The following is a 12,717-nucleotide window of genomic DNA, read 5'->3' on the forward strand; positions in this document are numbered from 1 at the left end:
GGAGTATGGAATGGTTGCCAAATTAGGAGAGATTAGTAAGAGTGGGACTTTTCATCTTGGAAAAGAGACGACTAAGGGGGAATATTGTAGAAGTTTATAAAATCATGACTGGTGTGGAGAAAGTAAATAAGGAAGTATTATTTACTCCTTCACATAACACAAGAACTAGGGGTCACCAAAAGAAATTAATAGGCAGCAGGTTTAAAACAAACAAAAGGAAGTATTTTTTCACACAACGCACAATCAAGCTGTGGAACTCCTTGCCAGAGGATGTTGTGAAGGCCAAGACTATAAACAGGGTTCAGAAAAGAACTAGTTAAGTCCACAGAGGATAGGTCCATCAATGGCTGTTAGCCAGGATGGGCAGGGATGGTGTCCCTAGGCTCTGTTTGCCAGAAACTGGGAATGGGCAACAGGGGATGGATCACTTGATGATTACCTGTTCTGTTCATTCCCTATGGGGCACCTGGTATTGGCCACTGTTGGAAGACAGGATACTGGGCTAGATGGACCTTTGGTCTGATCCAGTATGGCCATTCTTACACCCTTATGGGTTATCCTATGAGGTGCTGAACATCTTTGCCTCCTATTGAAGAACATGGCCTTGATCCTGCAAAGATTTACACACAAAATTAATGTTTGCAGGATCTGGGCAATGAAAGGTAAAGATAGTCAAGTCCAAATCTTCTAAAAGATTTAACAATGGAAGTTAGGTGTCTAAATCTGGGCCTCAGTGCTTGCAGGATTGGGTCTTACAGGAGCTTTGTGTTGGCAATGCAAACTTTGTTTGCACAATTACAAGTATGCTGGTAAGGATAAACCAAAACTAAGATGCACAGAGACAAAAAAGAAAAGTCAAGGTTCCTTCACAAAAATGGCAACAAAATCTTATTTAGATACAAAGGGAACCATGAAGATATATTTATAATTAATGAAAGGTAGAAATATTGAATTGTCAGTATTCTAACAGAAAATCTCTGTATGGTGATTTTTATTATGAGGCACAAAAACAGGTAATTCAAATGTACAGTACAGTGTTCTCTTCAAGTGTCAGTTGGATTAGTTACATTTTGTACTAAACTGCTTGTGACCAGCACTCACCTTATAGTCTAGGGCTCACAGTTAATTGCACTAAAGTATATATTGTTACTATTTGTGTAATACCCAAGTATAATGCAAACAATTTAATAATACTCTCATGTTAAACTGTAGATATATTCGCAAAAAGAAAAGGAGTACTTGTGGCACCTTAGAGACTAACCAATTTATTTGAGCATGAGCTTTCGTGAGCTACAGCTCACTTCATCAGATGTTTACCGTGGAAACTGCAGCAGACTTTATATACACACAGAAATCATGAAACAATACCTCCTCCCACCCCACTGTCCTGCTGGTAATAGCTTATCTAAAGTGATCAACAGGTGGGCCATTTCCAGCACAAATCCAGGTTTTCTCACCCTCCACCCCCCCACACAAATTCACTCTCCTGCTGGTGCTAGCCCATCCAAAGTGACAACTCTTTACATAATCAAGTCGGGCTATTTCCTGCATAGATCAAGGTTTTCTCACATCCCCCCCACCCCCATACACACACAAACTCACTCTCCTGCTGGTAATAGCTCATCTAAACTGACCATTCTCCAGGTTTAAATCCAAGTTAAACCAGAACATCTGGGGGGGGGGTAGGAAAAAACAAGAGGAAACAGGCTACCTTGCATAATGACTTAGCCACTCCCAGTCTCTATTTAAGCCTAAATTAATAGTATCCAATTTGCAAATGAATTCCAATTCAGCAGTTTCTCGCTGGAGTCTGGATTTGAAGTTTTTTTGTTTTAAGATAGCGACCTTCATGTCTGTGATTGCGTGACCAGAGAGATTGAAGTGTTCTCCGACTGGTTTATGAATGTTATAATTCTTGACATCTGATTTGTGTCCATTTATTCTTTTACGTAGAGACTGTCCAGTTTGACCAATGTACATGGCAGAGGGGCATTGCTGGCACATGATGGCATAGATCACATTGGTGGATGTGCAGGTGAACGAGCCTCTGATAGTGTGGCTGATGTTATTAGGCCCTGTGATGGTGTCCCCTGAATAGATATGTGGGCACAATTGGCAACGGGCTTTGTTGCAAGGATAAGTTCCTGGGTTAGTGGTTCTGTTGTGTGGTATGTGGTTGTTGGTGAGTATTTGCTTCAGGTTGCGGGGCTGTCTGTAGGCAAGGACTGGCCTGTCTCCCAAGACTTGTGAGAGTGTTGGGTCATCCTTTAGGATAGGTTGTAGATCCTTAATAATGCGTTGGAGGGGTTTTAGTTGGGGGCTGAAGGTGACGGCTAGTGGCGTTCTGTTATTTTCTTTGTTAGGCCTGTCCTGTAGTAGGTAACTTCTGGGAACTCTTCTGGCTCTATCAATCTGTTTCTTTACTTCTGCAGGTGGGTATTGTAGTTGTAAGAAAGCTTGACAGAGATCTTGTAGGTGTTTGTCTCTGTCTGAGGGGTTGGAGCAAATGCGGTTGTATCGCAGAGCTTGGCTGTAGACGATGGATCGTGTGGTGTGGTCAGGGTGAAAGCTGGAGGCATGCAGGTAGGAATAGCGGTCAGTAGGTTTACGGTATAGGGTGGTGTTTATGTGGCCATTGTTTATTAGCACTGTAGTGTCCAGGAAGTGGATCTCTTGTGTGGACTGGACCAGGCTGAGGTTGGTGGTGGGATGGAAATTGTTGAAATCATGGTGGAATTCCTCAAGGGCTTCTTTTCCATGGGTCCAGATGATGAAGATGTCATCAATATAGCGCAAGTAGAGTAGGGGCTTTAGGGGACGAGAGTTGAGGAAGCGTTGTTCTAAATCAGCCATAAAAATGTTGGCATACTGTGGGGCCATGCGGGTACCCATAGCAGTGCCGCTGATCTGAAGGTATACATTGTCCCCAAATGTGAAATAGTTATGGGTAAGGACAAAGTCACAAAGTTCAGCCACCAGGTTAGCCGTGACATTATCGGGGATAGTGTTCTTGACGGCTTGTAGTCCATCTTTGTGTGGAATGTTGGTGTAGAGGGCTTCTACATCCATAGTAGCCAGGATGGTGTTATCAGGAAGATCACCGATGGATTGAAGTTTCCTCAGGAAGTCAGTGGTGTCTCGAAGGTAGCTGGGAGTGCTGGTAGCGTAGGGCCTGAGGAGGGAGTCTACATAGCCAGACAATCCTGCTGTCAGGGTGCCAATGCCTGAGATGATGGGGCGCCCAGGATTTCCAGGTTTATGGATCTTGGGTAGTAGATAGAATATCCCAGGTCGGGGTTCCAGGGGTGTGTCTGTGCGGATTTGATCTTGTGCTTTTTCAGGAAGTTTCTTGAGCAAATGCTGTAGTTGCTTTTGGTAACTCTCAGTGGGATCATAGGGTAATGGCTTGTAGAAACTCGTGTTGGAGAGCTGCCGAGCAGCCTCTTGTTCATATTCCGACCTATTCATGATGACAACAGCACCTCCTTTGTCAGCCTTTTTGATTATGATGTCAGAGTTGTTTCTGAGGCTGTGGATGGCATTGCGTTCCGCATGGCTGAGGTTATGGGGCAAGTGATGCTGCTTTTCCACAATTTCAGCCCGTGCACGTCGGCGGAAGCACTCTATGTAGAAGTCCAGTCTGCTGTTTCGACCTTCAGGAGGAGTCCATCTAGAATCCCTCTTTCTGTAGTGTTGGCAGGGAGACCTCTGTGGATTAGTATGTTGTTCAGAGGTATTTTGGAAATATTCCTTGAGACGGAGACGTCGAAAATAGGATTCTAGGTCACCACAGAACTGTATCATGTTCGTGGGGGTGGAGGGGCAGAAGGAGAGGCCCCGAGATAGAACAGCTGCTTCTGCTGGGCTGAGAGTATAGTTGGATAGGTTAACAATATTGCTAGGTGGGGTGAGGGAACCATTGCTGTGGCCCCTTGTAGCATGTAGTAGTTTAGAAAGTTTAGTGTCTTTTTTCTTTTGTAGAGAAGCAAAGTGTGCGTTGTAAATGGCTTGTCTAGTTTTAGTAAAATCCAGCCACGAGGAAGTTTGTGTGGAAGGTTGGTTCTTTATGAGAGTATCCATTTTTGAGAGCTCATTCTTAATCTTTCCCTGGATCAAATCCGCACAGACACACCCCTGGAACCCCGACCTGGGATATTCTATCTACTACCCAAGATCCATAAACCTGGAAATCCTGGGCGCCCCATCATCTCAGGCATTGGCACCCTGACAGCAGGATTGTCTGGCTATGTAGACTCCCTCCTCAGGCCCTACGCTACCAGCACTCCCAGCTACCTTCGAGACACCACTGACTTCCTGAGGAAACTTCAATCCATCGGTGATCTTCCTGATAACACCATCCTGGCTACTATGGATGTAGAAGCCCTCTACACCAACATTCCACACAAAGATGGACTACAAGCCGTCAAGAACACTATCCCCGATAATGTCACGGCTAACCTGGTGGCTGAACTTTGTGACTTTGTCCTTACCCATAACTATTTCACATTTGGGGACAATGTATACCTTCAGATCAGCGGCACTGCTATGGGTACCCGCATGGCCCCACAGTATGCCAACATTTTTATGGCTGATTTAGAACAACGCTTCCTCAACTCTCGTCCCCTAAAGCCCCTACTCTACTTGCGCTATATTGATGACATCTTCATCATCTGGACCCATGGAAAAGAAGCCCTTGAGGAATTCCACCATGATTTCAACAATTTCCATCCCACCACCAACCTCAGCCTGGTCCAGTCCACACAAGAGATCCACTTCCTGGACACTACAGTGCTAATAAACAATGGCCACATAAACACCACCCTATACCGTAAACCTACTGACCGCTATTCCTACCTGCATGCCTCCAGCTTTCACCCTGACCACACCACACGATCCATCGTCTACAGCCAAGCTCTGCGATACAACCGCATTTGCTCCAACCCCTCAGACAGAGACAAACACCTACAAGATCTCTGTCAAGCTTTCTTACAACTACAATACCCACCTGCAGAAGTAAAGAAACAGATTGATAGAGCCAGAAGAGTTCCCAGAAGTTACCTACTACAGGACAGGCCTAACAAAGAAAATAACAGAACGCCACTAGCCGTCACCTTCAGCCCCCAACTAAAACCCCTCCAACGCATTATTAAGGATCTACAACCTATCCTAAAGGATGACCCAACACTCTCACAAGTCTTGGGAGACAGGCCAGTCCTTGCCTACAGACAGCCCCGCAACCTGAAGCAAATACTCACCAACAACCACATACCACACAACAGAACCACTAACCCAGGAACTTATCCTTGCAACAAAGCCCGTTGCCAATTGTGCCCACATATCTATTCAGGGGACACCATCACAGGGCCTAATAACATCAGCCACACTATCAGAGGCTCGTTCACCTGCACATCCACCAATGTGATCTATGCCATCATGTGCCAGCAATGCCCCTCTGCCATGTACATTGGTCAAACTGGACAGTCTCTACGTAAAAGAATAAATGGACACAAATCAGATGTCAAGAATTATAACATTCATAAACCAGTCGGAGAACACTTCAATCTCTCTGGTCACGCAATCACAGACATGAAGGTCGCTATCTTAAAACAAAAAAACTTCAAATCCAGACTCCAGCGAGAAACTGCTGAATTGGAATTCATTTGCAAATTGGATACTATTAATTTAGGCTTAAATAGAGACTGGGAGTGGCTAAGTCATTATGCAAGGTAGCCTGTTTCCTCTTGTTTTTTCCTACCCCCCCCCCAGATGTTCTGGTTTAACTTGGATTTAAACCTGGAGAATGGTCAGTTTAGATGAGCTATTACCAGCAGGAGAGTGAGTTTGTGTGTGTATGGGGGTGGGGGGGATGTGAGAAAACCTTGATCTATGCAGGAAATAGCCCGACTTGATTATGTAAAGAGTTGTCACTTTGGATGGGCTAGCACCAGCAGGAGAGTGAATTTGTGTGGGGGGGTGGAGGGTGAGAAAACCTGGATTTGTGCTGGAAATGGCCCACCTGTTGATCACTTTAGATAAGCTATTACCAGCAGGACAGTGGGGTGGGAGGAGGTATTGTTTCATGATTTCTGTGTGTATATAAAGTCTGCTGCAGTTTCCACGGTAAACATCTGATGAAGTGAGCTGTAGCTCACGAAAGCTCATGCTCAAATAAATTGGTTAGTCTCTAAGGTGCCACAAGTACTCCTTTTCTTTTTGCGAATACAGACTAACACGGCTGTTCCTCTGAAACCTGTAGATATATTAATAATCTATACTACAGTACACAAGGATGTGACAGCTAGATGGAATAGAAAAAGAACTGATCCAACCCTTCTTTGAGGTTTGAAAAATATTGATTAGCTTTAGCTGCCATTTTCACATGATTATGATTTTGAAATACTGCAGGAAAGGCTAGCCTCAAGGTATTTCTGAGGCAGCACATAAGCAAAAAGCACGGTACCAGAAATGTTACAAGAAAACCTGATCCTGTGAGATTTCTTAAATTTAAGAGGTTAAAATAAGCATTGAAACTTTTTGAAATTAATTCTAAATGAAGCAAATCGCTGAACCATTTGAGATTTATGCAGGCCAATAAGACACTACAAATGGCTATTACAGCCCCAGATTTTCATGGGCCACCATGTGGTTCTGAACTTGAGTGTTAACTAGAGCTGCATAAAATATTTGTGGTAAATTTTTTGTTGTTTAAGCTTGCCTGTTTGAGTTTCCTGATGAAATTGGAGACATTTTCATAGCTTTCAGTATATTTTATGCAATTGCTATTGTTGTGGCTATAAGGGTTGAAAAACTTTATTAGAAAATGCTCATGTTATTTTTTTCAAATTTTGGGTTTGGCTGTTAGTGGTCTCACAAGATGTATGTCCTTTCTTATTGATCCCTGGTTGGTTGAACATAACCCCTGTGGTTGGAGTGGTGTGGGGGCAGGATTGCAGAAGTTATTTTGACTCATTTTCTCTGTGGAGTGGCTGCGTAGTGTGTGCTTTCTCCCAGACAATCAGAAAAGAAACAAACCCACCTCAGCAGAGAGCACTGGAATTTCCTAGCAGCTGGGCCTGTGCACGTGGAATTATGGGACATGTGTTTGCTCTATAACTGTCAGTTAATGGCAACGGAAGGGGGTGCTTCTGTACGCCCCTGTTGCATTGAGTCTCTGGGAGATGTACTTGTGCCACCACAGCTACACTTAAAAGGTCATCCAGGAGCAGAATTCTCCCTCAGCCATGACTGGATATACATAATCGCCTTTGAAGTCAGGGGTTTTGAGAGGATGGTTGCCCTGTTGGTGCATAATCTTTCAAGGTTCGCCCATCACTGGATTTATGTGCAGTTCTCTTTTGGGGATGCTGATCTATGACGTGCTTTTTCAGCTAGTTTTGCTATGGCAAAGCTGGTTTATGGTGGGTGCTTGAATGTCGTTTAGAATTATGATAATGCTGAGGCTCATTTTTTTATTCCACTTGTAGCCAGTGAAGCAGAACAAGCCCTTATTGGAAGGGAAAAGGCGATTTATTATTCCAGTTTTCGATTAGAAAATGAATTAAGAAAATGTTTTGCCACTACAAACATAAGTGGCTGGAGTACTCCAGCTGCCCACTGCCCTTGCATAGGCTCAGATCCTGCATTCCGTGCAGTACGTCGCTGTCTATGAATATAGGTCAGGTTTAGTAAGGCTTTGGCTACACATTTACTACGCTAAGAAAGCATCCTTGCTGTGGACCGGGCTGCAGGGTTTGTCTAACTCTGCTGCTGCTGTCTGTGCCTGAACTAATTATTTTGTTATCCATCCCTCCCCTCTTACTATTTGTGTAAAGCAGGGTTGGCCAGCCTATGGCTCTGGAGCCATATGCGGCTCTCCAGACCTTAATATGCGGCTCCTTGTATAGGCACCGACTCCAGGGCGGGAGCTACAGGCGCCAACTTTCCAATGTGCCGGGGGGTGCTCACTGCTCAACCCGTGGCTCTGCCATGGGCCCTGCCCCCAATCCACCCCTTCCTGCCCCCTCCCATGAGCCTGCCATGCCCTTGCTCCTCCTCCTCTGCCCCAGAGCCTCCTGCATGCCACAAAACAGCTGATTGGGAAGTTCAGGGAGGGAGGGAGAGGTGCTGATCGGTGGGGCTGCCAGTGGGCAGGAGGTGCTGGGAGCGGAGAGCTGATGGGGGGCTGCTGACATATTACTGTGGCTCTTTGGCAATGTACATTGGTAAATTCTGGCTCCTTCTCAGGCTCAGGTTGGCCACCCCGGTGTAAAGTGTTCAGGTTATATGATTCAGTAATGTCTATGAGATCCTTAAGGAAACATGTTGGCTTATCTGTTGCATCACCATAATATATTTATAAATAAGAATAACTACAATAGCTGAGCTGCATACTCACTTCCTTTTTGGATGACCAGACAGCAAGTTTGAAAAATCAGGACAGGGTCGTGGGGAGTAATAGGAGCCTGTATAAGCAAAAGACCCCAAAATCGGGACTGTCCCTATAAAATCGGGACATCTGGTCACCCTACCTCCTTTACTCTGGATAACCAGAATTCCCTGGGTGTAGCTTTAAATGCTCTTCCTCACATGGCTCTCCAAGTCCTGAGAAAGCAGAAGAGGGAATCCTGTGCTCCCCCTTATTTTATTGAAAGTTAGGGACTCAAAACAACCTACTGGTTTCAGTTTATAACATGTTCTGTATAGAGAGTGCTTGAATTACAGATAGCAAATCTTTTACTTGTTAGTGCTTTGTTGTGTAAAGGTATTTCTTATTATAGATCTCATACAAATTCACTGAAAGTAATAGTGTGATGTTCTGTACCTCGGGAGAACACTCTGCACCCCCATGTTCATCCTTATAATATGATTATGTGGTATCCAAGGCAAAGTTTGTCATGTTGGGTGTCTTTGGAAGGCTCATGATGCACTGAGAATTGTTGTTATAGTAATTGTTGTTATAGTAATGTTATAGGTTGTAATTTCATATATATAGTTATGAGGCTGAAAACATGTCCTCATGGCTTAAAACAGGCCCAGGCAAAACTCTCCAAGAGCAGAGGGGCAGTTCTCACCTCATCAGGGCATGTATGGGACAAACCTACCCCATCCTCACAGGAACAAAGTACACTGGCCTAGGCAGCAACAAAGTATCTGTTGGACTCTCGAGTGAGTCACCCCCCTTCCTTTGGTCAGTTTGGGACTGTGATGAGGTAATGCTCACCTGACTCTGAAGAAGCGGGGTGGGGGGGAAAGGGGGGCAAAGCCAAGAGGGAAGAAAGAACATCATAAAAGTGAGAGACGTTTGCCATGCTCTTCCTCTGTCTTCCACCTCGATCTACAGACATCACCACCAAGCGATGGAAGTGCTGATCAAAGGGGAGAGCCTGGCTGAAGGGCAACCAGCCAGCCTGTGGTGAGAAGCATCTAAGTTTGTAAGGGCACTGAAAATATTAAGATAAGCTTAGAATACGTTTTGCTTTTATTTCACTTGACCAAATCTGACTTGTTGTGGTTTGACTTATAATCACTTAAAATCTATCTTTTGTAGTTAATAACTTTGTTTGTTTATTCTATCTGAAGCAATGTGTTTGGTTTGAAGCATGTCAGAGACTCCCATTGGGATAACAAGCCTGGTGCATATCAATTTCTTTTTTAAATTGATGAACTCATATAAGCTTGCCGTGTCCAGCGGGCATAACTGGACACTGCAAGATGGAGGGTTGTGTCTAGGACTAGAGATATTGGGTAGTGTCATTTGGTTGCACAGTCCAAGCAGCTTATGTGCCTGAGGCTGTGTGTGAACAGCCCAGGAGTGGGGGTTCTCACAGCAGAGCAGGGTAAAGGTGGTTCCCAGAGTCAAGGATCTGAATGACCTAGCAGATCACCGGTCCAGATAACACCAGGGAAACATCACAGTGGCGCAGCGAGCATTGATATCAATTGCCTTTGGATCAGGGCCAATGTAATTCATTATATATCAGCCACCACCAGTGCTCAGACCCAGTAAGGAGCACTATATGTTGTCAAGGAAATATTGGAGTCATGTAATATTTTTTATTATTCTTTTTATTAAAAAGCATAAAACAAGGGAAATGGTGTAACTCGGGCACTGGAAACACATTGCATGGTTGGCTGTAAAAGTAGGTTGCACAGGGACAGCAAATGAGATTATTTATATTCACTTTCGCTCTGCTACCACCGTCCTGTCCCTGTTTGCAGAAAACATTTGGCTTTAATAACTGAATATTTTCTTGAATTAAAATATCAGACTTACCTTGTTGCTGAATATGCTACTTGCCGATGAGTAGCTCAAACACTACTGTGGTCCTCATCAATCCGTACTGCCTGTTAACTGAGACTTAGTGCTTGAGTTCACCATTTAACTAGTGGATGAGGTGCCATCTAGTTCAACTTGAAAAGCCATTTATTGACTTTCAATGGAACTTGTGCTCCTAAGTCACTTGGGTGCTTCTGGAAAAACAAATCACACCTTCAGCTATGTCTTCAGCTATGTTTGGAAAGCATCTAGTTCTGTATGGGATACATGTAATAATAAAATACTACTGTAGTAATAAAAATAGTCCAGAGTTAGAATAAACAAGAGTGATGGGGGTCAAATTTCAAGCATGAATTACTCTCCTGACATCAGTGGATTGAGACATGAGATGAATTTGGCCCGGGGTGTTTGTTTACATTACCAAAACAGGAGAGAAAAATGGAAATGTTATGTGCACACAATGAACTAATGAAAGATTAATCAAAATGTAAAAACAAAGTTCAACCTGATAACTTCGAACATAAACTGAAATATACCACAGCTGTACTAAGCCGCACTGCAACACCCAGACCAATATTCTTCATGACTGTTCCTGATCCAGTCTACAATTCAGAAAGCCAAGGTCCGATGAATGAAGATCCCAAGACATCATCTCAGTTCTTAGCACGCCAAAGCAAGGGCATAAGAATCAGCATTTTCAGGCTCTTGCTGTTAGACTTTATATCCATGTTTCAACTGTCTTCTTACTCTAGATCTGACCCAAATGTAGCTTCCTGCTGGAGCTGCATTTCTTAGACTTCATGTCATGTGGGGAAACAGAGGTAAGCAGGAATGAAGCTCTAAAATGACCACAACCAACCTGTCTCAGTAATGGGTGGAATCCTCTCTATCTCAAATAATTTTTCCTTGTTTGTTTGTTCTGCCCCTATCTTCCCTGAAGCTTCACAAGGATTAATTTGGACTGTAAGTAATCACAGGAGCATACCGAAGGGTTCTCAGTGCAATAATACAATAAGGATACTGGATTCCCTGGATACTTAAGGGAAGAGGTAGCTCAAGATCATCATGTTCCCAGAGTTGTAATCTAAGGGCCTTAAAACCAGAACCATTGAACACATTATGGGATTGCTATACACTATCACCATTTTCCCCTAAGAGTTCTTGCTCTATCTCAGCAACAGGTTACATGAGCCAATATAACATTATAGTGCTCATTACTCTATATTTTCATAATATACAATTGTCATCTTGTAATCATACAAGCAAATAAGAATCGTGCTGTATATTTTTACAATCAGATTCACTCTATGTTCTGGTTTTTTGTGGGGAGCATGTGCTACACTGTAAAAATATTCCAGAAAACACAATAAGTAATTAAGAACCCTAATTCCATTCCATTTTGGGCCTTGCCCTGGAGGCAAAATTCATGTAGATATCAGTGAGGGCTGCAGGATCAGACCCATAGTTTTGTAGTAGTTATTTATTTATTTTGTAGTAGTTATATGCCTGTTTGGCATATAAGTAAAGTACAAATGGGTTTGTATTCATTTTCCATTCATAAAAATTGTATGCTATGATTTCATAAATTCTTCTGTTGGCTGACAAAAGATGACTAATCATAATGGTGAAGGCTGGTGCGACATTTGTTCTGGATAAGTGTTTCACATATTTAATGGGCCTGATCTTGCAACGTCCTGAGTACAACTAAATTCTATGGGAGCTGATGACCCACTCCCCCCTTGCTGAATCAGACAACATTGTCTCATTGTCACCTTTTGTCTCTTGTATTTTACTTATGGCCCAATCCTACAAAGACTCCTATATGGGCTTAATCTGACTACAAGTGCATAAATCTTGGCAGGATTTGAGCCTTTAGGTTGTAAACTCTTCAGGGCATGCATCGCACTCCCAGGGAGCTATGGTCTCTACTGCTGCAATACAAATAATGAACAAACAAAAGGAGCAATTTCCACAGTTCTTCCCATTAGGGTATATGACAAAGTGGTTGCAGCTTCTGTTTAATATCTGCAGAAGTGAAGGAAGGCATAATGATGGTGTTGGTCATCTTTCTAAATTTTGCTGAAGGACAGTTGTGTTATTTGCTGAAGGACAATTTTCATTCAGGCCCTGCCAGCATACAGTACAACAGACATAATTCACTTCCATATGGAATAAGAGAAAAGATATGCTATACGTCCAGGGGAAGTGCTTAACTAATGTCTTCTCTAAGGTTAGTAGGACAACTGTGAGCCCGGGGAACACTTCTATTTCTTTGCATCCCATAAGAATGTAGATTCTGGGGAGGTGAACTTTTAGAAATATATACTTGTATGTTTGATTTGTATAGAATTAGAGGAACATACTGAAAAAAATTAAATTATCTTTGATGGCTAATACTCTTATTAATCTAATTTCTTGGATCAAGGTTCTATTAATTGAAA

The sequence above is a fragment of the Lepidochelys kempii genome, chromosome 3 (genome assembly GCF_965140285.1).
Source record: "Lepidochelys kempii isolate rLepKem1 chromosome 3, rLepKem1.hap1, whole genome shotgun sequence".
NCBI classification, from domain to species: domain Eukaryota; kingdom Metazoa; phylum Chordata; order Testudines; family Cheloniidae; genus Lepidochelys; species Lepidochelys kempii.